This window comes from Rattus norvegicus, chromosome 13, assembly GCF_036323735.1.
Source record: "Rattus norvegicus strain BN/NHsdMcwi chromosome 13, GRCr8, whole genome shotgun sequence".
Lineage (NCBI taxonomy): Eukaryota > Metazoa > Chordata > Mammalia > Rodentia > Muridae > Rattus > Rattus norvegicus.
In genome coordinates, this window is record NC_086031.1 from 48,702,139 (window position 1) to 48,724,320 (window position 22,182).

The following is a 22,182-nucleotide window of genomic DNA, read 5'->3' on the forward strand; positions in this document are numbered from 1 at the left end:
TATCCCTGTCTTGCCCCGAAGCTTCCAGTGATGGTCTACATGGATTAAGAGTTCAAAGCTGTAAGGTTCATTGTTACCACCCCTGCCAGGGAAGGGAGCCAACTATAGATGCCTTTCTCAGAGGACCTGCCCCATCTGCATAGGTGCCTCTGGATCCTGTCCTGGCTGCATATGTGCCACCAATAGTCCACTGTCCCTCCACCCCAGGAAGGGACAAGCGCATGGAAGCAGTCTGTAAACTAAACAGGCATTTCTAAAGTGTGTGGACATAGCTTTACAGATGGACTCCATCTCTGCTGTAGACCCCACTGCATGGGGGCAGTTTTGAGGAAGGCTCAAGGCCTCTTTCCATCCATTGACAATTTACCCATTCCCATCCTGAAGGCACGGGGTCTCCTAATGCAGGATGCTGTTGGGCACTCTTAGCTACAGGAAATCCTGTAGTCTAACCTGAGTGCAACCTACTGAGCCTCCTTCAATGGGGGACTCCAAAGAGGGGTGGTGCTACCCCCCAAGGAGGAGCAGGCCCTTTACACTTCTTCAGCCTGCCCACTTACATGGAGCAGTTCTCAGCTCTGTGGGTGGCATGGGCAGGCATGGGTACGGGAAGACTCCTAGTACTCCTTAGAGTCTGACCTTGAGCTCTTGACCCTCAGGCCACCCTTTCTGGAGAATAGACGCCTGGGAACAGCCTTCCCAGCAGCCATGGGCAGCCCCTGTCAGGTGTCCAGAAACATGCTCCTGTTCAGGCATGCTGCATGAAATCAGCTCTTCTGTAGCTGAGGGCCCTTCAGCAAGCAGCGGCCATTCTAAAAGGAGCCACTAGCCCCTCCCGAGAGCAGCAGTGTTGTGGGAGCATTGCAGCTGGTGGGGATCGACCGAGAGGGGAGGAAGAATGGGTTGATGGTAGATTGGTAATTTCCGGTCTCCCCAGGTATGCCCATGGAAAACATAACACACACACACACACACACACACACACACACACACACACACACACACACACACACACACACAATCATCACTTCCTGTGTCAGGTCCTGAACTTGATTTCTGTTTGAGTGTACAGAACAGGAGGGAAAGAGGAAGGTGTTGCCGCAGAGGGTGGAGCAAGCTGGACCCGCTAGAGCGAAGGTGGGCTGGGCCAGGTAAGCAAGCCTGGCACTCCACTTGGGGACCGGGATCCTGAGGTCTAAGCAGCAGGGGAGCTGAAGACTGAGGGTGAGGCACAAGGGTCCGACCAAGGCACTGGGGATGAGGGGGCACGATGGTTTCAAGCCTCCCTGTCACTCCCTACTCAGTGTTCCCACTCAGGGTTTGTGGAAATCCTTGCCCAAGAAGAAGAAAGCAAGATTTAGGGGCAAGTAGGAAGGGCTCCAGGATATAACCCCTTTACAGGTAGCTTTTCCACTTCCACGCTGTCCCCCCTCCCATAGCTACCTATGGAAAGACCCCGCACCCTGTCCAGACTCCACCCTCCAGAGACTGGTGCAGTGCCCCCTGGACGACTCTCTCTCTTTTCCTCCCTTTGCTGTCCCCCTTTTTGTTCCCCTTCTTTTCTTTTCTCTCTTGAGTCTGAAAAGCCTTTAATCTGTATCCCTGAAGCTCATCACCCCTCTCTCTTCTCCCCTGCGATTCCGTCAGGCGGAGGTCCCCCTTTCTCACTCCCCTCCCCCAGCCACTCTTGAGAACCGAGAAGCTCCCGGAAAAGCTTGCAGTAGCGGGGCGGGTGGGGAGTGTCGTAGGAGGGCACTGCGCGAGAGTGGTGGGGATTCTCCGCAGAGCCGGGGGGAGCCCCATGCGGTTCCGGGGTCTGAGCCGCCCAGCCTGCAACTTCTGAAATGACCGCATGCGGCTAAACCCCTCTGCCCTGTGATTCCAGGCAGCACCTCCCGGGGACTTCTCAGCTGCCCTCTGCGGACTGTCCGGGCTGAAAAACGGGGTGTGGGGTGCCAGGACAGGTTCCTGCTCCCCAAGATCCGGGATCTGGATCGGGGATCGCCTCCGAGGGGCCGCACGCGCGTGTGCAGGCGGATGTGAGGCGCATCTCAATTGGCGGGCGGGGGAAGCGGATCAGGTTGTTACTACTGCAGAGCGCGCGAGCGAGGGAGCGGGAGGAGAGCCGCAGCGCTGGCCGGCGCGGGAGTGGGAAGAGGGGACCTGGACTTCGGGGCGGCAGACTCCCGCTGCCTTCTCCACCAGCCCACACCGATCGGCTCCCGGAACATCTCCGGGTAAGAGGGAGCCCAGGCAGGGAGCCCTGCGAGGGCATCCCAAGTCCCGCAGTCCCAAGTGAGGCCACACCCAGGACACCAGCAGCCTCCCAGGGCCTGGTGTTGGACCCCTGGGATGCTGGATCACCAAATGTGACCCTGACTTTCTGGGTTTTGCACTTGCTGAGGCATAAACTAAGAGCAGGATCAGCCCTTGGTGAGATCGGGCTCCCGAAATCCACTTCTTTGTCCCAGGGGATATGTCCCGAATATCCTAGGAACCCCTCCACCTAGACCTGTTCTAGTGCTGTGCCTAGGATAACGCATCTGTGCTGGGACAGGGGGCAGCTAGGGAGCGAGGGCACTCACAGCTCATCTTGGGAAGAGGTGCCTAGAGGATGGAGTGGGTGTGTGGTGAGAGCATGTGTGGGGAGTGAGGGACCCTGCTTGCCCCCACCGCAATGAGGATGAGTTGGTGGATCCCACGTGCTCCGAGCTTTGGAGCCCCCTGGCGCAGAGTGGAGCGCAGTGGGGTGCTGGCAGGACGCAGGACTCAATGTGCTTTACACTCCTCGGTCTGGTCTATCCAGACCAGAATCTGCGGACATGTTTAGTGCCCCGTTTTCTCCTGAGAACTTTTTCATCCACCACCCAGAGCCATGGCTTTGTGCACTGGAGGAATGGGGGTTCTCAAGAATTGTGGCAAGCAGCCAGGGAAGGGAGAGTGGGCAGTAGCTCTCTCTGGGTTTGCTGTGTGACCTTGGACAACTGGTGTACCTCTGGGAGTTTCAGTCTGATGTAGGGGACTGGTGTACCACACAGGGGTGATGTAGGGGAGATGGAGAAGGGGAGGAGGAAGGCTGATCCGAGTCCATGAGTGAGTCTGCCAAGCTTTCTGTGCCTGGAAATTCACTGTCTTTGATTCTTGGCCTCTGCAGAGAGCCCTGTGCACACTTGGGAGGGTAACAGTGTGAAACTCTGACCCTAGAAGAACCTCGGGGGGTGTCAGAAGGCATTCTGACCTGTTTGCTGACCTTGAGTAACTAACTCATTTACTACTCTAGGCCTTATTCTCTAGATCTGGAAATGGGGGTTTGGGATATTAAGGATCTTAAGTTTTCCCCATCCTGATACCTCTTGTCTGAATTGAAGGGGAAGAGGAAACGGGGGGGGGGTACAGAAGGCTAGCCCCTGGGTATGTAGTTCTTTAACCTTCCAAGTGGACTGAGGCCTACAGTCCATACTTTTAGCACTGCTCCTCACAGAGTCCCTAGCCCTGACAGGCCAGTGTCAGTCCAGAACTGCTTACCCTCTGCACAGGGCTTAACTTTCTCTGGGGAGAGGGTCCCTGGGGTAGATGAGAGAGTCAGAAACCTCCCAAGGTCATACTGTCTTCTCTGCTGTCCCACTGCCTCAAGAACCCTTCCTTCATAGAAAGAGCTCCAGTGTGAGCTACACCAGCCCATTGTACAGCCCAGGCTGCCTGCATGGCTTCTCACTGAGGTCTTCCTTGGGGACTCCAGTTGAGAGGAGTCGCTAGCTTGGCACTGTGGCACTGGTGCTTCCGGAAGACTCCTGGGCAAAGACAGGAAAGTTAGGCTGAGTTTCCAGGCTTTGGTTCTCATCTGTACGATCTTATGTGACCTTGGGGAAGTCCCTTTCTTGCCTACCTCACCTGTGTATGAAGCAAGTTCAGCCAGAGACCGCCCCAGAACCCATTCATCTCTGACGACTTGGTGCTTACTGAGTACCAGAAAGCTCAATGGGAGCAGGGGTGACCTCTGGAACTCCCTGCACACAGCCCCTCCCTGCTTCTACCCCCCCCCCCCCAGATACCTTGAGACATGGTCTGAGAAACAGAGTCCTCTGCCAGGCTCTACACAGCCCTGGAGTGAGACCTGGGAGCCCCCATTCTGCTGGTTACCACTCAGTGACCTTGAGTGAGCGCCTTTATATCTTTGAGCTCCAGCGACTTCATTGTCAAAACACAGTGATAAAGGCGGTAGTGTTCTAGTGTTCCTATGGAGATTAAAGAAGAAATGTGTGAAGTGCTTAATACAGCGTGGCTCCCAGAAGAGCCGCAAGAGCCTTGGCCATTATTCATAGTATCACTCAAAGCCCTTGGCAAATTGGCAGTGGGGCAGCTAGAAGCAGTGACCAAGGGGATGGGGGTGGGAGGCTCACAGTATGCTCAACCCCAAGGAGCTCAAAGCTTCTGCGAGGTGTGGGAGTAGCCACTGTCTCATTCCCTGTCCCTCTGGCCACTGGGCACTGTGCAGTAGCAACTTGATGGGGAGGAGACACCGATGGCTTTCTTAGACTGTCATACCCTCTTTTCCTCAGTTCTGCCTTCCTCATCTGATGTCACTTCTGGTCCTTTCTGGGGTTATGACAAAATGGGCTTTTACCTCACTCCAGGAACTGACTAGAGAAGGATAAGGCTAGATGTCTCTGGAGTATGTATGTCCAGCAGCAGAGCAAAGAGACCAGCTTCACGGGGGCTCCCAGGATTCTGGGTCTGCACCAGACCGTGTGTGCGGGGTGATGGGGAGAGGGACACAGGGCCGGGGTTTACCCAGACTTGCTGTGTGAGCTTAGATAGATTAGCCTCTCCTCTGGCTCTCCTTATGTGGAGTGGAAGGCCAGTCTAGAGGAATGGGCGTTGGCTTGTTGGGAAGTTTGCTAGGATTGTTCAGGCATCTAATGTTCACTGCCCCTTGGTATCTATCTTGTGACTCAGCCTGACTTGGAGAGGTGATGACGATCCCCAGCGAGCCCTGAGGGTTAAGAGCAGAGGTTTCTTCTTAGTGCATTCTTTAGTAACTGTGATTTTAGGCTAGTTCTTTTATGGCCCTGAGCCTCATTTGTCTCATCTGTGAAATGGGCACCATGTTCCTTACCTTCGAGGTTTCTTAGGAAGAACACAGGGATAATTTATGTAAAACTCTTGGGGTCTGAGATGTTCCTAGTGTGACCATGGATGCTGCCTGGGCTTCTCTGTCGTACAGTGGGAGATCAGAGTTCTCTGTCTTGCAGTTGCCACATGCACAGGCATCCAAGAGAGAGCTGTGTCTCCTGTGTCCTCCCGCTCTGCATCCTGGAGTGTGTGTGCTGGGCCAGTCCTGGTCACGGGGCATGTGTCGGGGAAGCTCAGCCATGGGGTGGCCATCATAATGAGTGTCAGTTAAGGGCGCTGGAGGCAGAGAAACAGAGGTGCAGCATCCTCCTGTTCAAGGTTTCTGTGAGGAAGGACTCATGGAGCCAGGACATTGCTGCCTGCTGGGGGTCACTGGGTAAGGGGACCTGGGAACAAGGCATCCAGAGGGACCTCAGGGCCATCTCCATTCGTTCCTTTGATTCTGATTGGGGGGAGCACCTTGCCCAGTGTCACACAGGGTGTTAGGAGGAAGATGGAGCTGAGTCAGCACTCTGGAGCCTCAATCTAAGGCTCTTTCTACAGTCTTTTTAAAGCACAAGAGACAGCTATTTTCCGTTGCTTCTAGGGATCAGAGCACGAGGTACAGTGCTTTGATGGCCAGAAGGACATGGGTCCTGAGAAGGGATGTCCTCATCTAGACACTGAGTTCTCTGAGTCTTACAGCCCCATTTTGTTGATGAGAATGTTGAGTCCTTGGAAAAATCCAGAGCTAGCCCAGAGTTCCTCAGTGTGAGGCTGGAGCTTTGTAGGCACACCAGCCACCCCATTCTGCTCTTCTCAACCCAGACATGCGTGAGAATAAACCCTCGTGGGCTTGGAAATGGGGGAGGGGGTTGGGGGAGGAGCAAACCAAGGCTAAAGGACAGACATCTGACTCTAAGACCAGCTTTGCTTTCTTGACCCATGTGGGATGGCGGCTGCTCTGGGCCGACGGGTTGACAGCCTGCCCTGCCTCCCAGAGGAGGGAGACAACAGCCAGTGCTTTGCTCTCAGTTCCACTGGCCAGCTGAGTGAAAGAAAGTCAATATTTGCCAGTGGCAAAGGACAGCAGGACTTGGGCTGGGGCAGGGAGGGTGGAGTTGGGGACTGAGTGCTCTCATCCTTCAGGCTCCCCGTCATGAATAACACTTTCTGTGTCCAAGTGCATCCTGAGCTGATCTGGTCTGGCCCGCATGCCCACGTGCCCTCCCTGCAATGCTCTCCCCTAATACATCCCCTTTATTACAAGCCGCTGCCTCCCGGGCTTCCAGCCCCCTAGAGAGATGGGATTGGAGGCTTTTTTGTAGGAAGGTCTGACAGCAGATGGCCCATTGAGCTGCCTGCAGAAGATACTACAGAGGCACAGAAAGGCAGGCTTCCGTACCTGGATCCCCAAGCCCAGGGACAGATGTGCAGAGGCCTTGGCCGGTCAAAAAGAGAATGACTTCTTTTGGCCTTTGTCATGGTGCCTGCAATTTTTTTTCAACTCAAAATCCCACTCCCTTTTCTCTGTCCTGAAGTCCCGGAGGGGCTGCAAGAAGACTGGGCCATGCCGCCTCCCTCTACCAAAGTGACACCCGCCAACTGTTCGAACGCTTCTTTTGATTTGTGTGGCTCACAGAATCTTCACCTAGCAACTTAACAAAGGGTGCGTCTGGCGGCAGATGCCTGTTGTGTGTGGTGACAGGGTTAGCAGGATGAGCTCCTGTGAGGTGGAGGGAAGGGCTCCGACTGTGGCAATCATCAGTGAGTGGTGAATCTGCCAGATGGGCACCCATGGGAAGCGACGTATGGAGCTTGCTTACTTTTCGGGACCAGTCAGCATTGTTACTTGACCCTGAAGGGGACAGCATCTAAGAAGAGAACTGGCCAAGGCCACCGGCTCTAGGCAGGAAAGATGAAGACCATCGACAGGAGTTGCTATGTGGCTGAGACCTCCAGCTTGGACTTGAGGGTGATACACTGCTTGGGACACATTATAGTCTGGCCCTGGCCTTCCCTCTAGCACAAGGCTCTTAGCACACTTCCTTTCTGGCCCCTGTGATTCTGGGAACCCACAGGATCTCTTGTCATCTTGAACATGGCTGGACCCAGTGGCCCAAGTGCTCTCCAGGTTAAGCTAAGGCGGGAAGAGGTTCTGTGTGCAAATCCCAGCTCCTCCAGCGTTTTGTCCCGGGGGAGGGTGGGGTGGGATGGGGCGCTCTGACTAACTTTCCTTATGATAGAAATGGAAGTAACATGGTTCGAAAGCCGTAGGGTTGACATGAGGATCTAACGTATTAATATTTACCTAGATCCTGGAGGATATTAGTGACCATGAAGATAATGTAGTCAAATGCTTCAATGGTCTCTGTAGGTTGTTTGATAAAACAGAAGGGAGCAGGCCGAGGAGAAAGAGGTTTAGAGCTGGGAGTGGGTGAGGCAGGATGTGAGCGAATTTGATTTGATAAGAAGGTTCTGAAGTATGGCGGGCCCCCACGAGAAACCATGGACAAGCTACCTTATATCCTTGCCTTTATAACGCCTTAGTCTGTGAAGTGCAGTGAAGGCCGGTCTCCCCCCCTCTCCCCCAGTGTCCTGCAGTGCATGACGGCCTGGCAGAGCCACAGGGTGGCTTCTTCCTGCCTCCCCTCTGGACGCATGCAGGTATCCTGGCTGAATCCCTGGCACCAGACCCAGTGGGCTGCTGTCCCGGTGAGGCCGCTTGGCTTCTGGGTGGCTTTGGCTAAATCTGGTTGTTTCTTTTCTGGTCTTTGTTTATCTAGGGAAGCAGCCTGGTGGTTTTGTGCTCTGAAATGCGGAGGCAGGACACTGCCACATTGTTGTGGCTTGATGGCCAAGCAGAGAGCAGGGTGGAGGGGACTTCCTTCAAGCCTGGATGCTCTGGCTGAGAACCCTAGACCACCTGAGGTAGAACCAGCTCAAAGCGGGTGGCCCAGAATCAGAATCTTGGCTTTACACCTCATCCAGCATCTTTCCTGTTTGGAGAGTGAATGCCCTGTCCTTTCGCTTCCTTCTTCCTGAGGTGAAGCAAGTAGCCAACAGGATCTGACAGGCCACAGGCCTCTCATACATCTGCCAGAAACTGTGGACTGACCAGGCTGTGCACACCCAAAGCCAGCAACTGGGAGATGCCCACCGCCCCTTAACTCCCCACCCACTCATGTGACTGGCAGACTAGAAGAGGGGAGTGTATTGCTTCAGTGCTGTCCGGGGTCTTGGAAAGGACTGCCTAGGGACTGTCCCCGAGTGTCTCCCCAAATATCATCTTACCAGAAGCCCAAAATATGAGGTTGCTTGGCCAAGGTCACTTCTAAAGTCAACTATGAGCTCATGGCTTGGAGTCAGTTGTGTTTTTTTTTTTTTTCTGCCCCATTCCCCAAGCTTCACTTGATAAGGCTTCAACATTGGCTGGCACTGTGGGGTTCTCCTCTGGTGCTTGTCCCCTGCGACCTTGGTCCTGACCTTTAATCTCCCTGTATATCATCCTTGTGTAAATTGGATGTGTTTAGACTAGATAACAGGTAGAACTTGTGGCGTCCTTGGTATGGGTGTAGAGGCTCTTCCCACGACGAATATGTATGTGCATATGATGTATATGTATATGATGTACATGTATATGCATGTATTAGAGACAGTGTCTCTCCATATAGCCCAGGTGGTCTCAAGTTCACCATGTGCCCCAGACTGGTACAAGACTCACTATGGAGCCCAGGCTGGCTTCAGACTTGCTGTGAACCTCCAGCACTTCCTAGTGTCAGGGTTAGGGCCATGAGCTGCCATGCCTGGCCCTTCTAGGACATTCGAGGGCAGGCATGGTCTCCCACGGATCTGAGCTGATATAGGACATAGGGAGCCCTGGACTTGAAGTTTTAGCTGAGGTGCTAAGGGTGCCTGCCACCATCCCTGACGACCTTCTGAGCCTAAAATGATGTCGGCACTACCTGGAGGGGTTTGTAATACCCACCTCCTTCAAAATTAGAGCTCGGTTGCTCACATGCCAAACAACTTAGGCATTTTAAGCTGCCGTACACCTCGATGACGTCACCACAGCTATACTCACCTTTAGAACATTTTACCCACCCCCCAGAAGCCCCAGATATGTTGTAGTTCATTCTTCTACCCCTAGCCGGCTAGTAACCGGCTTTCTCTCTATATAACTTTGCTTCCTCTGGATTGTTCCCTACGTCAGGTCCTGCACTGTATGGCAGTGCTCCGAGGTGCCTTACTGAGGTGACCCCACACTCCCTTTGTCCCTCGTGGATGTCCTCTGGATGTGGACATGCACTGTGCTTCTGTGTTCATCAGCTGACAGGTGTTTGGGTGGCTCTTCATGGCTCCTGGACACTGCTTTGCTGCAGGAACTGGGGACACGGCTGTCAGTGCCATATTTCCATTCCTCTCGGCTATGTACCTGGTGTTGGAATTGCTGTATTCAATTACCTATTTTTAAAAAATAAATCTTTAATTATATTTATTTCCTTATGGGGGTGGCACATGTCGCAGAACTCATGTAAAGGTCAAAGGACAACTCACAAGAGTTAGTTCTTCCACATTGGGGGTTCTGGGAATCAAAATTGGGTCATTAGACTTGGCAGCAGGAACTTACCTTCTGGGGCATCTGGTTGGCCCAAAGGTTTGAATGATTGGTTTTAAGCTGTGTAGACCAGGCTGGCCTTGAACTCACAGAGATGTGCTCACCTCTGTCTCCGTGTGCTGGAGTTAAAGGCTTGTGCCACCACACCTGGTATTTGTGTATATGTGTGTTTGTGAATGTTTATACACATGTATGTGCCTCTGATACTTGTGGGGATCAGAAGAGGGCACAGATCTCCTGTAGCTGAGATTATAGGAAGTTGTAAGTTGATTGATGTGTGGATACCGAAAGCCAAGATGTGTATCTTCCGCAAGGTTAGCAAGCACTCCTAACCACCGAGCTATCTTTCCAGTTCAAAGGACTTATTCTTTTCTATTTTTTTTTCCTTTTCTTTTTTTCGGAGCTGGGGACCGAACCCAGGGCCTTGCGCTTGCTAGGCAAGCACTCTACCACTGAGCTGAATCCCCAACCCCCAAAGGACTTATTCTTAAGTGGCATGTTTATATCCTAAGGCCCTAATCTGAGTATTCATGTGGCTTAGCTCCTTAGTCAACACAAGACAAGCACTGTTATTTCTACATTTCTCCAATGAGGAAACCAAGGCATCATTTGTAAGACCTTCAGTTAATAGAGCTAGGACTTGGATGCTGGACTGTTAGGTCACGACTCTTGCCTCCATGTGCACAGAGTGGAAGAGCACTGCCAGCTCCTGCTAGGCCTTCTGTAGGGGCTCCGCGCTCGGTTGCTAAATCCTGGAATGGTGACCAGACACTGTTTCTCTTTCTGACTATGGTGTGGTTTTAGGGAATTTATGAGCCTCAGTTTAGTTCTCTTCGAAATATAAAGCATTCGACATGGCATCCAGTAAGAAGGAGGGAGGGAGGGAGGCCTGCTATTCTCCTGTGAGTCCTTTCTGTCTACCCCTGCCCCGGTCCTGTTCCCTCTGTAGCTGCTGCAGCCACCTCCTGAGGCTGGCCCAGCTCCTGGTACCGAGTGTTACGGATGCCCAGCATGTGTTGGTTGACTGGGGCATGGCTCCATATTGGCCAGTGGTAGCTACAGCGGTGATCCCCAGAGCACTTTTCCGAACCCCCTTTCTGTGAAAGTGTGACTTGTATCTGCACTGGAACCCCTTTTCAGTGGACATGACTTGGCATTCTTCCTCATCAAGCAAGGCAGCCACAGCCACATTGCATTTCCCAACCGGAGCATGCATGTCCTCCAAGAGCGCCCTTTACTCCTCCAGTCAGCTCACCTCCTGGGTTTCAGCGGGACGTGCAGGTGCTGCAGTTAGCCTTGTGTGCGGGAGGATACAGCATCTCTACAGTGGGGGAGCAAGCTGAGGGCAGAGAAGGGACCTCTCTAAGATCATCCTGCCGGAAGGAGGCAAGGGAGAGATCTGAGTAACCATCTAGTCCTGAGTCTGTGGCACCAGGCTGAGAGGAGTGGTGAGGACTTCTAAGGGGGATGCCTGGAAGACCCAAGGCTGCCAACTCTTGGCGGGCTCACTCCGACTTCCACTAGGCCTCTTGTCTCTTTAACCTTGAACAAAGTAGAGGTCCCACTTGGCTTTGTCTGTCTGTCCTCTTCTGAGCCATTGTCTTTCCTTACCCTCTCCCTCAGTTTTTTAAATTATTGTTCTGTTTTTGTTTGTTCGTTTGTTTGAGACACATTCTCCTATAGCCTAGGTTGATCTCAAATTCTATGTGGCTGGGGCTAGCTTTGAACTCCTGATTTTTGTGCGTCTACCTCCAAAGTACTGGGGTTAACAAGCCTTCACCATCACACCAAACTTGGTTTTTTGAGTGTCTAGCCCAGACTGGCCTTGAAGTCACTGTCCTCTTGCCTCTGCCTTCCCCAGCGTGCATCACCTCACGGCAGGGCTGCCGGCGAGTGTTACCCTGGCATCCTGTGTGTCAGACTTTACACAGAGGGCTTGGTGCTGACCCCGTGGCTTTCTGCATGACCGTGGAGGCCTCTGCCATGCTGCTCCTGCCTCTGGTATGCTGAGTCCCAGTGGAGCCCAGCTCCCTTCCCCCTCTGCCTGCGCACTTCCCTATTTTTAAGCTCTGTGGGCTTAATGAGCTGCGTACTGATACACATCTCAGCAGTCACCTTGCTCTCTAGCAACCTCAGAAACTGGCTGGGCTCTTCATACCTGACAGCCCTGTCCTATCTCAGGCCAGATCTGGCCAGCTTCCCATCCAGACCCAGCAATGGCTTCCAGATGGGCCGGGCAGTGGGCCCTTGGCTCCCTTGGGGGTGGCCTGCAGATCTCAGACCCTTGAGAAAGGCCCTTTCTCCTTATGCTGTGGTCTGTCTCTTTTCCCTTCTTCCCCCATGTCAGTCCATCCTGCAAGAGGACAGTGGAGCATCCCACATACTGACAGACGCTTCCCTTAGAGTATAATCTAGAGACCTAAGGGTTTGGGTAAGGCTAACTTGACAAGGCCCGGGACAGTGATGTCAGAGTTGAAAGACAGTTGAAAGGGAACCCTGATGTCCTCCAGGCCAGTCCCTTGTCACCTGTCTGGACATATCCTCAATGACAGGGCACCTGTGCCTCAGAGATGCTCCTCGATGCCTTCACGTAACAGTGCTGACCTTGCAAAGATTCTCATGTTGATTCTAAGTCAGAGGTCCCACTCCAAAATGAGGGAAGGACCTTCTTCCTCCAGTCTTCATTGTGTTAGAGAAGGAGAGGGGAGTCAGAGGAAATGTTGGTCATCTTTCTAAGGAGCCACAGCACGGTGCCTTGGGCAGGGCCAGAGGACCTCAGAGCCACGGACCAATGTAGTAGACACTTTTGCTGAAGGGACTCAGCTGGGGCAGCGGCTCCCTGGAAAGAGATAATGCTGGATGATTCTGCCTTCCTGCCACTCACAAGGAGGTCCTCCGGTCTGTGACAGAAAAGTTAGAAATGTTGAGTTACACCAGTGACCTCTGTGGATACAAGGGAGTTCTGGCTCCCCAGGGACTTGGGTCAGGTGATTGCAACACACGCACACACACGCATGTACTCCCGCACGCACACACCGAGGGCTCCAGAACACTGCTCCAAACTGGGGTGGGGGTAGGAGAACAGTGGCTTGGGAGTCAGACTACTCTGTCACTCTGTAGCTTTGGTTTGTCACACCCTCTGGCTTAGTGACTGTAAAGTGTTGCTGTAAGGACCTCCCCAGGTGGTGTGGGTGGACGTGTGCACCCTGGGGTGTGCTCTGCAGGGCAGTTTCTTCAGTGAGCATGTGACATATGACGGGAATAGACCCCTGTACACTTTCCGTGGGCAGCCCTCCTGACTTCTGTGCCTCTGGTGCAGAACAGGGAGGCCAGAGCTCTGGGCGTTTCTCCTCTAGTTAGAGAGGGACGGTTCCCACGTGTTCATCCTCCTCGGACATCAGTGTAGACGAAGTGTCACCTCCTGAGAGAGGCTCTTGTCGGGGTCACCTGCCCACAAGCCAGGTGACAAGATTACCTCTCTCACCATGCAGCCATCCAGGGTGTCAGCTCTGAGAGGTAGACTCTTGGTTCCTATTCAGGAGACGCTGATATGCACCTGCTACTCTGCTAGATGCTTGCTGCTGGCACCTGGATGCCGCCTCTGAGCCCAAATGTCTCCTTGAAACCCTTGCTTCAGAGCTGCTAACTCGGGAACCTCCCCGAGTGGGCCTCTGCACCCTTCCTTTGTGCCTCAGTGGCCCCTATATTCCCCTGTCTGGGGTTGTCCTGGAGGGCTGGAGAGAGAGCTGAGATGCTGTATGACACTGGCCATGGCTTCCTGTGTTGTGTGCTCTGTTTTTCTTCTTCCTCCTTATTGTATTTTAACCCACACAGAGCTAACAGCTTCACCAACCAAATGTAGATGTAGTGGCCATGGTGGATGAAGGAGCCAATGTTGAGATGCATAGGAAGGTGAACTGGGGTTAGGGGCAAATCAAGCAGAGGGAATTGGAGGCTTTGCCACAAGCCATACTTGACAAGATAGTCTGGGTCAGCTGAGAAAAGGAAGGTTTATGCGGGGAGGTAGAGTTTGAGACAGGGTTTCTCTGTGCAGCTCTGGCTGTCCTGAAACTCGCTCTGTAAACCAGGCTGGCCTTGAATTCAGGGATCTGCCTCTCTCTGCCTCCTGCGTGCTGAGATCAAAGGCCTATGTTATCAATGCCCGACTGAAGGAGGGTTTCTTAGTGGAAGTTTGCCAGGTTGAACAGAAGCCTGTATCCATGGCTCTCAACCTGTGGGTCATGACACCTTTTGGGGGGTTGAACAGCCCTGTTGCAGGGGTCCCCCAAGACCATCAGAACAGATATTTACATTATGATTCATGATAGTGGCAAGCCTGTAGTGATGAGGTATAGTGTGGCCCGGAGTCCCCACAGCATGAGGAACTGTGTTAAGGGGTCCCAGCATTAGGAAGGTTGAGAGCCACTGCTCTAGAAGGCACGTCCAGGGCACCGAGCCCGTCCTAGGAAATTACAGGCATCCAGTCGACTGCTAACCTTGCCTTCCCTTTTGGGTCAGGCACAGTTGTTCCTTGAAGGCCGGTCCCTGAAGTCCCCAGAACCTGTTCTGTGTGTGACATCCTGCTTCCCTCACTGTTTCCAAACCTGCTTACTCTCTGGAGGCAGGTTCTGCCCTGATGCCACTCTGCAGGTAGAGAGAAGAGGCCCAGAGAGGTTAAGAGACCCACGTAAGCCCACTGACCTAGCTGTCCCTGCCAGGTGCTGGCTCAGCCCACTTGGTGGCATCTGCTCTTTACTTGGCCCCTTGCCATCAGGTTGAATCACCCAGGATTCCAAGGTGGGGCTTTGCAGCATACATCTTCCCCCACAGTGCTCCCTCTGCCAGCCTGTTGGCGCTCTGCGCTTTCTCCAGGCCCGTTTCCATAGCTCTTCCAGCCTCAGGTCATGCAGGAGAAAGTTGGCTTCTGGGACTCTAATTATGCCCCCAGGACTTGGCATGACCCACTTTCGTTCCCGGATACTGTGAGCTGTCAGGGGCGCTGGCAGTAATGGGCATCTCTGTCTGGGCTGACATTTCTTGGTCCTTGTTTCTGGCCAGTGTCTGGGAGGAGAGTATACTCTCGAAACAAAGGGACCAGACTGTTCTCCCTTGGTGACCCTTCGCTGAATATCAGAGCCCCCGTTATGCGCCAGGACAGACTAGGATCTCTAGACTTTTGGGGACTTCTCTCACAGCCCACCCGGCCACCTGTTACTAGAAGGTGCAGCTCTCTTCAGCATTTGGGAAAGGTTAACGAGGGGGTGATGTGACAGCGCTCTCTCTTGTAACCTGCTTGGCCTCAGTTTCCTCTTCTGTCAACCTGGAGTCATCAGCGTTCCCTCGGTGGCGAAGAGCACGGACTGCACCTTAGGGTTGGTACCCCTTCATCTCTCCCCTGTGAGGCCAGCCTTCTCAGAGTGGCTGATGGAAAGAGAACCCTTGGGTGGCTGTGCCAGGGCATTCAGGGGTTCACCGTGCCATCTTGGGTACGTCCTATCGAGGAGCAGGAGTCAGGTCTGCCCCACCATCTCGCAGAGGCCTGAGTTGGCATCTCCTTGGCGAGCTGCTTTGGGATAGAGTTGGATCTTCTTCAGGGTGTGCTTTCAGCACAGGACATAGTATGTGGTTTGGGGTGGAAGAAATCGAGTATCAGAAGAACAGACATGACTTAAGTGCGCTAGGAAGGGTCAGTCTCAAGGCTGGGGAAGTTAGGCGTCAGTGAGCAACGTCATCCTGTAGGTTTCGTTGCCAGACATGGAGGGTGTGCTGGCCAGGATACTGCCCACCCTCCCCTCAGGTGAGTCACTCCAGGGTGGCCGGCTTTGCTACTACCCTGCCACCACCCTGCCACCACCCTGCCCTGATCAGTCATTCTGGCTTGCAGCCTCGGAGTCTGGCCTAGAAGTGAAACAGGTTTCCGGGAGAAGCCCTTCCTGGTGAGACCCCACCTTCTCGGTCGTCCATTGCCAGAATGTCACCAGGCTGTTTCTTTGGGCAGGGTTGGGGTAGAAGTGAGAAAACACAGGAAGAAGAAACAAGCCACTTCTTTCCCATGGCCTTTGTGGGCTGCAGGTAACTGATACCAGGTAGCAGTGGGCAGTCTCAGAGGAAGGGATATATAGAGCTGGGGGAGAAGGCTCTGGATCTGACTCCCAGCCACCTAGCTCACCACCTACCCACCTACCCACCCTTCCACCCTCCCATCCAGTTACCCATTCACCCTCCCACCCAGTCACCCATCCATCTACCCACGCTTTCCTGCACCCACCCACCCTCCCACCCATTCCCCATCCATCTACCCATGCTCTCATGCACCCACCTTCCCACCCTCCCAGTTATCTATCCACCACCTACGCTCCCAACCATCCACCCACCCACCCACCCACCTGTCTGTGTGGTAGCCCTGGCTTTCTTGGACAGAGCCCGGGCATGTGGTCAGAGCATAGCTCTGGACTTTCCTGTGGATAAGGATCGCAGCCCTGGCTATTCTGCAGCCCACATGGTGCTATTTGTGTCTGAGGATGGAGCTGTCCTACATTCAGGTGAGGTCTTCAAGGCTGCGGGCCATCTTGGCAGATGCAGAGCACTTTCCAAGGGCAGTCAGATAATATCTTCATTACCCAAGTGTAGGGCCTTCAGCTGTGACCACAGCATCTTAGGCAGGTGCTGAGTGGGAGACCCAGCTGTCCCCTCCCCCTCACTGTTTTGCCCCTGTGGCCACACTCACACCTAGAGTTATGCTCAAACGCATGGTGTCCACTTGTAGGTGGGCACACACAGCCTCCTGATAACATGTGTACCCTTCATGGCCTGAGATTGGAGCCAGCACCCCTTCTAGCTGAGGTTGAAGATGGCCTGGCACCAACGTCAGGTTCCATTACTTGGCTGGCAGAGCCACCTTCTGCAGCTTCCCTCCTCCTTCCGTTTTCAGTTCCTGGGCCGGAACCTTGCCCAGGCCTGTGGTCAGCCTGGCTCCTGGACAGACAGCAGGGGGCACTATGGGCCCAAACACTCAGTTCAAGCAGCAAGCAAGGAGAGGAGCCTTAGCCACCTTCCCTGTCACCTGGCCACTGTACCTGTCACCCAGACAGTCCTTGCCCTCCCCCCCCAGCACAGTCTCTGTCACCTGGCCACAGTCCCTGTCTCCCCATCGCAGTCCCTGTCACCCAGGCCACCCTCCCTGCTTTTAAGGCTATCCTCTCCTTACAAGTTGATACAAGTTCCCACCAGGTAGGAATACATACCACGCCATAAATATACCCCACATCCATTATACACAACACACCCACCGTACCATGTCCCTTTATGAGCTTCCCTGGCTCAAGCGCCATTCCCAGCCCATCCCCACCGACCCCTACCCATCACAGACACCATATAGCCTCCAGAGCCCCTCCATATACCACACCACATACACCCTACTTACCACACAGCATATAACCTGATGACACACCAATCGGCACACCATATACACACCACCGTACCCCACTGCCTGTCACTCATAGCCCCAGCCCACCCCATACACCTTACCATCACACCTCTACCTGCCCCCACACCCCTACCTCTGTGCCCCACCCCACTAACTACCTGCACCTCGCTTTCCACTGTACGCTAAACTTCATACACCTATAACCTGTGACACATATGTGCATACATAATACATACATATACACATACCTACACACACACTGCACACATCCAGTATATCCCACCTACCCATGTACCTCATACTCTTGCCAGCCACACCACTACCTACTTCACACACCACACACCATAGTTCTATGTCCCCGTGCCCTATTACATACTACATATGTAGCACACATTCCTACCTCCCATTATGTGCTACAGATTCACATATGACCCCCTCCTCACACCACACTCTTAGATTCCATAGCTAAACAGCTGCACGTGACACCTCACACAGTCCGTGTTTACACACCACACACCCCTCTGAAAGCCCGAGATGTTGAGCAAGGTGTTTGTGTGGTCAGAGAGGAGGAGTGTCCATTCTGAAATGAAGATAGGCCTCTGGTGTGAAGGGCAGCAGGGCAGGAGGGAGACACAGTGTGCTTCATGGATGGCAGAATGTCTCTCTCTCTCTGTCTCTCTGTCTCTCTCTCTGTCTCTGTCTCTCTCTCTCTGTCTCTCTCTGTCTCTCTCTCTCTGTCTGTCTCTCTCTCTCTGTGTCTGTCTGTCTGTCTGTCTCTCTCTCTCTCTCTCTCTCTCTCTCTCTCTCTCCCTGTCTCTCTCTCTCTCCCTGTCTCTCTCTCTCTGTCTCTCTGTCGGTCTCTCTGTCTCTCTGTCGGTCTCTCTGTCTCTCTCTCTCTCTCTGTTTGTCTGTCTCTCTCTGTGTGTGTATGTGTGTCTGTATGTCTGTCCATCCTCTGGGCTATCTTGTCCCCAGCCATACTTTCTAGATTATGACCCGGGTCAGAGAACGCCTCTACCCTGCTTGTCTCTCTTCCTCTCAGACCATGTGCCCACCAAGGCTCCCTAAGGCCCATAGCCAGTGTCCTACCCTTTGCTTCCACCTGTCCCCACTTAGCACCTAGGGGATCCCACCCTTCTGTCCTTCCAAGTGTCATGATGCCTAGGCAGCAGATGGCCAGATAGTGGGCAGTAAGGCATCCTTCCTTCCAGGAGAGCTGCCTGCAGGGGCAGGGTTGGGGGATTCTCTGTAGGCAGCTGGGGTCAGGTGACCTGGTTGGCAACTGGTTCAGCAACTTAAGTGTCTTGGCTGACAAGGTCAAGGAAGCCTCGTCCCTGTCCTTAAAGTGGTGGCTTTTCCACTCTGTCTAGTCAGGCTGAGGCCCTCACTTGAGGGGTGGAGAGGAGGCTGCAGATGGAGGCTGATGGAAACACCCACTCTGATGGTTAGTTAGCCAGGGGTACAGTAAGTACCCCACCGGACAGGCTTGGTGGGGTGTGGAAGGGGTGGGCAGGGGCAGGGAGTCCAGAGGTGACTGCCGTGGTCAGCCATGTGACGTATCAGGCTTGGGGGGACGTTCTGCCTTCAGTTTGGGTGTCTCCAAAAGGCAGGCTTGGCCATGCAAGCTCTGAGAGGCTCCTCAGTGCTCAGACCCTGGGTGTGGGTTGAGAGCTCTGAGCCTTGGGGACCACAGCGGCCCTTCAGGAGCAGAGCAGGATGGGTAACCTTTGCTTAGGGCTGTGCAAGAGCTCAGGCCCAGGGAGGCTGACAGCCCTGCCCAAGGTCACACACCGCCATTGAACATGCAGCAGGGCTCAGCCCCAGCTGTCGGATCCTGAGCCTCAGCCCGCAGCCTTTGGCTTCAGGCCATCTCCCAGGTGGCCTGAGACTTACCCATCTTGGCCTAGATGTAAAGAAAGGTGAGTGAGTATTGCTGCTGCAGCAGGAGAGATGGAAGTTAGACTCGGGGATGGAGGGGTGGGGGGTGGGGGGACCCGGGGGTAGGCAGCTTCCTATCAAGAACAGACCCTGTTTCTCTGTGTGAGGAATGACAGCCTGTTCTAAGGCAGAGGGACATGTGGCTGACCTGGGAAGGTGCACCAGGCCGGCATGCACAAGCAGCTCAAAGAAATGGGTGATTTATTTTCAATGTGAGCTAGAGAATGAACTCATTAAAACTTTATTCTCTGCCTCCCGGCACCAAATGTTGGACTGGAGCTTTGGTGCAAACTGAAGTTGTGAATTTATCCTTGAATATCGATCGCTTGAGCCTGACATCAGCGGCTACCACCCTCTGGCTGGCCGTCTCCATGTCATTACCCTGCCTGCTACAAACACTGAGCTAGGAAAGAGTAAACCAGCTGAATCTAGTCACCCCTCCCCCACCCCCTCCCCCACAACTCCCCTCCCCACCCCTGTCTCAGTCAAGGCCAGAGCAAGCAGAAAATCCGCAGAAGTCCACAGTCCCCAAATCACAGTTAATTGGTAAAGGTGGCAGTTGTGGGCGGAGTGTGCACTCACAGGCGTTTTTGCTGTACTGGAGTCAGATGTGGAAGGAAGGCTTGGTGAACTCCCATGCTGCAGGATGGGGTGGGACTCCAGGGAAGGAGCCTCCGGCAGGGCAGAGGGGAAATGGGGCCCTTGGGGGTAAGTGTGGCCCTGGTGACATTTCCAGCTGTAAGGCCTCTCAGTGTGGGGCCTGTTGCTGTCTCTCTGATGGTGGGCACCACCTCCTGGGTGGTAAGGGGTGATTCTGTGCAGATGTGTTTTTCTCGGATTCAAACACTCAAAACAGAGACTCAAAGGGGAGCATATGCCTCCATTCCCAGGGTCTCCTCAGGGGCCATGACAGCCAGTGCCATCCTGCTTTCCTGAGCACTGTGCTGTGATACGATCTCTGTGAAGGTTATTCCGTGTCCTTTCGTGGAAGCTAGCCTGCTGTGATGGTGAATGACTCTCTTAGGAGGCCTTCACCTCTGCTCCTGGACCTTCCTTGACATGCTCAGAGCTGAATGGGAACACAGCAAGGTCTTTTCATTCCCACCTAACTGCTCTCCCCAAGTCTAAGGGCATAGAGAGTCTGCAGACAGGGGCCATTGACGTGTAAGGTAGAGGAGGGGCCCTGTCCACCATCTTGGATTTCCTAGCTTGCTCTCAGGGTTCTTCTCTGCCCAACCACAGTCCTGCTTCTGGCCCCAAGAGGCAGCTTCCTGTCAGTTTGTTCCACAGAGGAACAGACAGATGAAAAGACTCTTCTGCCAGGTGGTCACCTGCTCTCCAACCCATCCACTTCAAGCCACACTAGTTATCAGACAGAGATCAGGGACCCCTGGTGTCCTAGGCTTTGCTAGGATGCAGGCTCTGCTCACCTGCCCAGTGGTTCCCTGCCTGGGGCCATGTCTACCCTGTGCATTGTAACTGACACTATGGCCAGGGGAAGGAGGGGGCCTTTTGTACCTTCTCTCCTGTTTAGTCCTCACACTAGGGCTCCATCCTCTGGCAGTTGGCCCACAGCTCCTCCCCCAGCCTTACACCTAACAGAGTGGAAAGGCAGATTTAGGCTTGAATTGTTCAGCTGAACCACAAGTGTGACCTTGGGCAGGCTGCCACTCACCTATCTTCCCAGCAGCACTAGCCAACCATGTTTGTCCTGGCCTCCTCCCACACCAGGTGAGCTGTGGTCACTAAGCCTGCTGTTGCCACGTGTTCCTAGTGGTCCCTTCACTTCCCAATTCTCTTGGCCTCTGCCTTCTCTGGCAGGTCTTTTCAAATCACATGGACACCAGTGTCCCCGTATACTCCCCCACCCCCAGTATACTCTCCCCCCAGTATACTCTTCCCCCCCCAGTATACTCTCCCCCCACTATGCTCTCTCCCCCCCAGTATACCCCCCCATATGCAGAGGACCTTGGGGTGAAGTTGCAATGCACATTGCCGGGCAATATCGCAGCCCACTGGCCCGCTGGCCTGCTGTGGGAGGTACCAAAGGGCATGTGCATGCCAGCCAGTCTCCAGGGTCACAATAGTGACCATGCATGCCTAGGAGACCCTCCCCCAACCCCTCTTCCCTCCACAGGCCTTGACCTCAGGCCCTGTATACAAGGCACTTTAGCGGGGCTCCTCTGGAGTAGCTTCCACCGGCTCTAACTAATGGGCCATTTCATGCTTCCCTGGTCAGGTGATGCCAGGCGGGCAGGAGCTCCTCTGGTCTGGGAGCGCCTGGAACAGATCCATTTATCATCTTCCACTCCTCAGCTGGATGCCTTAGGATCCTTGCTGGGTTACAGGAGCCCTGCCTCTCAGAGTGTGCCCAAGCTGGGGGCGGGGTGCAGTTAGGAGCTAGGACTAGGGGTCCAGAGACAGATTCTGTTGCCACGTTGCCTATTACCCATGTGACCTTGACCCAGTCGGTCACTTCCCTCTCTGGCCCTCCTTTTCTTATGGGAGTCGAGGCTCCAGGCTGTGTCTTCAGCCTCTTCTCTCCTGACTTCTGGGGATCTTTGGGGATGGAGACTCCGCGTCTCTCCTCTTATATAAAGACAAGAGGAAGGTGGTTTTCTGAAGTGCTGTAGACGTGGTTGGTAAGCGGCTCACACTGAGGTATCTGAGGAGAGCCGCTGTTGACCTAATGGGTAGAAGAGCTAGCAGCCAGTCTTGTCACTTAGTTACTGAGCACCTACTAAGTGTTAGTCCAAACTCCAGCGAGTTTGTGAATATTGAACTCTAGGGAGTGGAGATGGACAGATGTGGTGGATAAAATAAAGTGTCTGTGGTGAGCAGGTGGTGAAACGAAGTCTGGGAAGGAAGCATGAGGTGCCACTGTTGGGCAGAGATGCTGTTTTAAATGCAGTCTTCCGTGATGGGCTTTGCCATCCGAGGACATGAGCTATGTAGACCTGGGTGGGAAAGAGTGCGTTTTTGGAAAAGGAACAGCAGCTGTAGGGCCTGAGGTGATGTCTGGCATGTTTGGGATATGCAGGGAATCTAATGTGACCTGAGGGACGATTGCAAGACCTGCCGGAGAGACAGG

At 53.8% G+C, this 22,182-nt stretch overlaps 1 protein-coding gene across 4 annotated transcripts in view; it reads left to right on the forward strand.

The window, feature by feature from the left end:
* The window catches only part of Syt2 (synaptotagmin 2), a 110,181-nt gene that overhangs the window by 62,505 nt on the left and 25,494 nt on the right, over positions 1 to 22,182 (forward strand). The window contains exon 1 of one of the 4 annotated variants that reach the window (XM_039090348.2): positions 685 to 1,148. The exons of 1 other annotated variant lie outside the window; for it this stretch is intronic. The gene's annotated coding sequence lies outside the window, so the exon portion shown is untranslated. Of the gene's footprint in view, positions 1 to 684; positions 1,222 to 1,727; positions 2,235 to 22,182 lie in introns of those variants that run through there. 2 more of the 4 variants (XM_063272035.1, XM_039090350.2) reach the window with 2 other exon arrangements.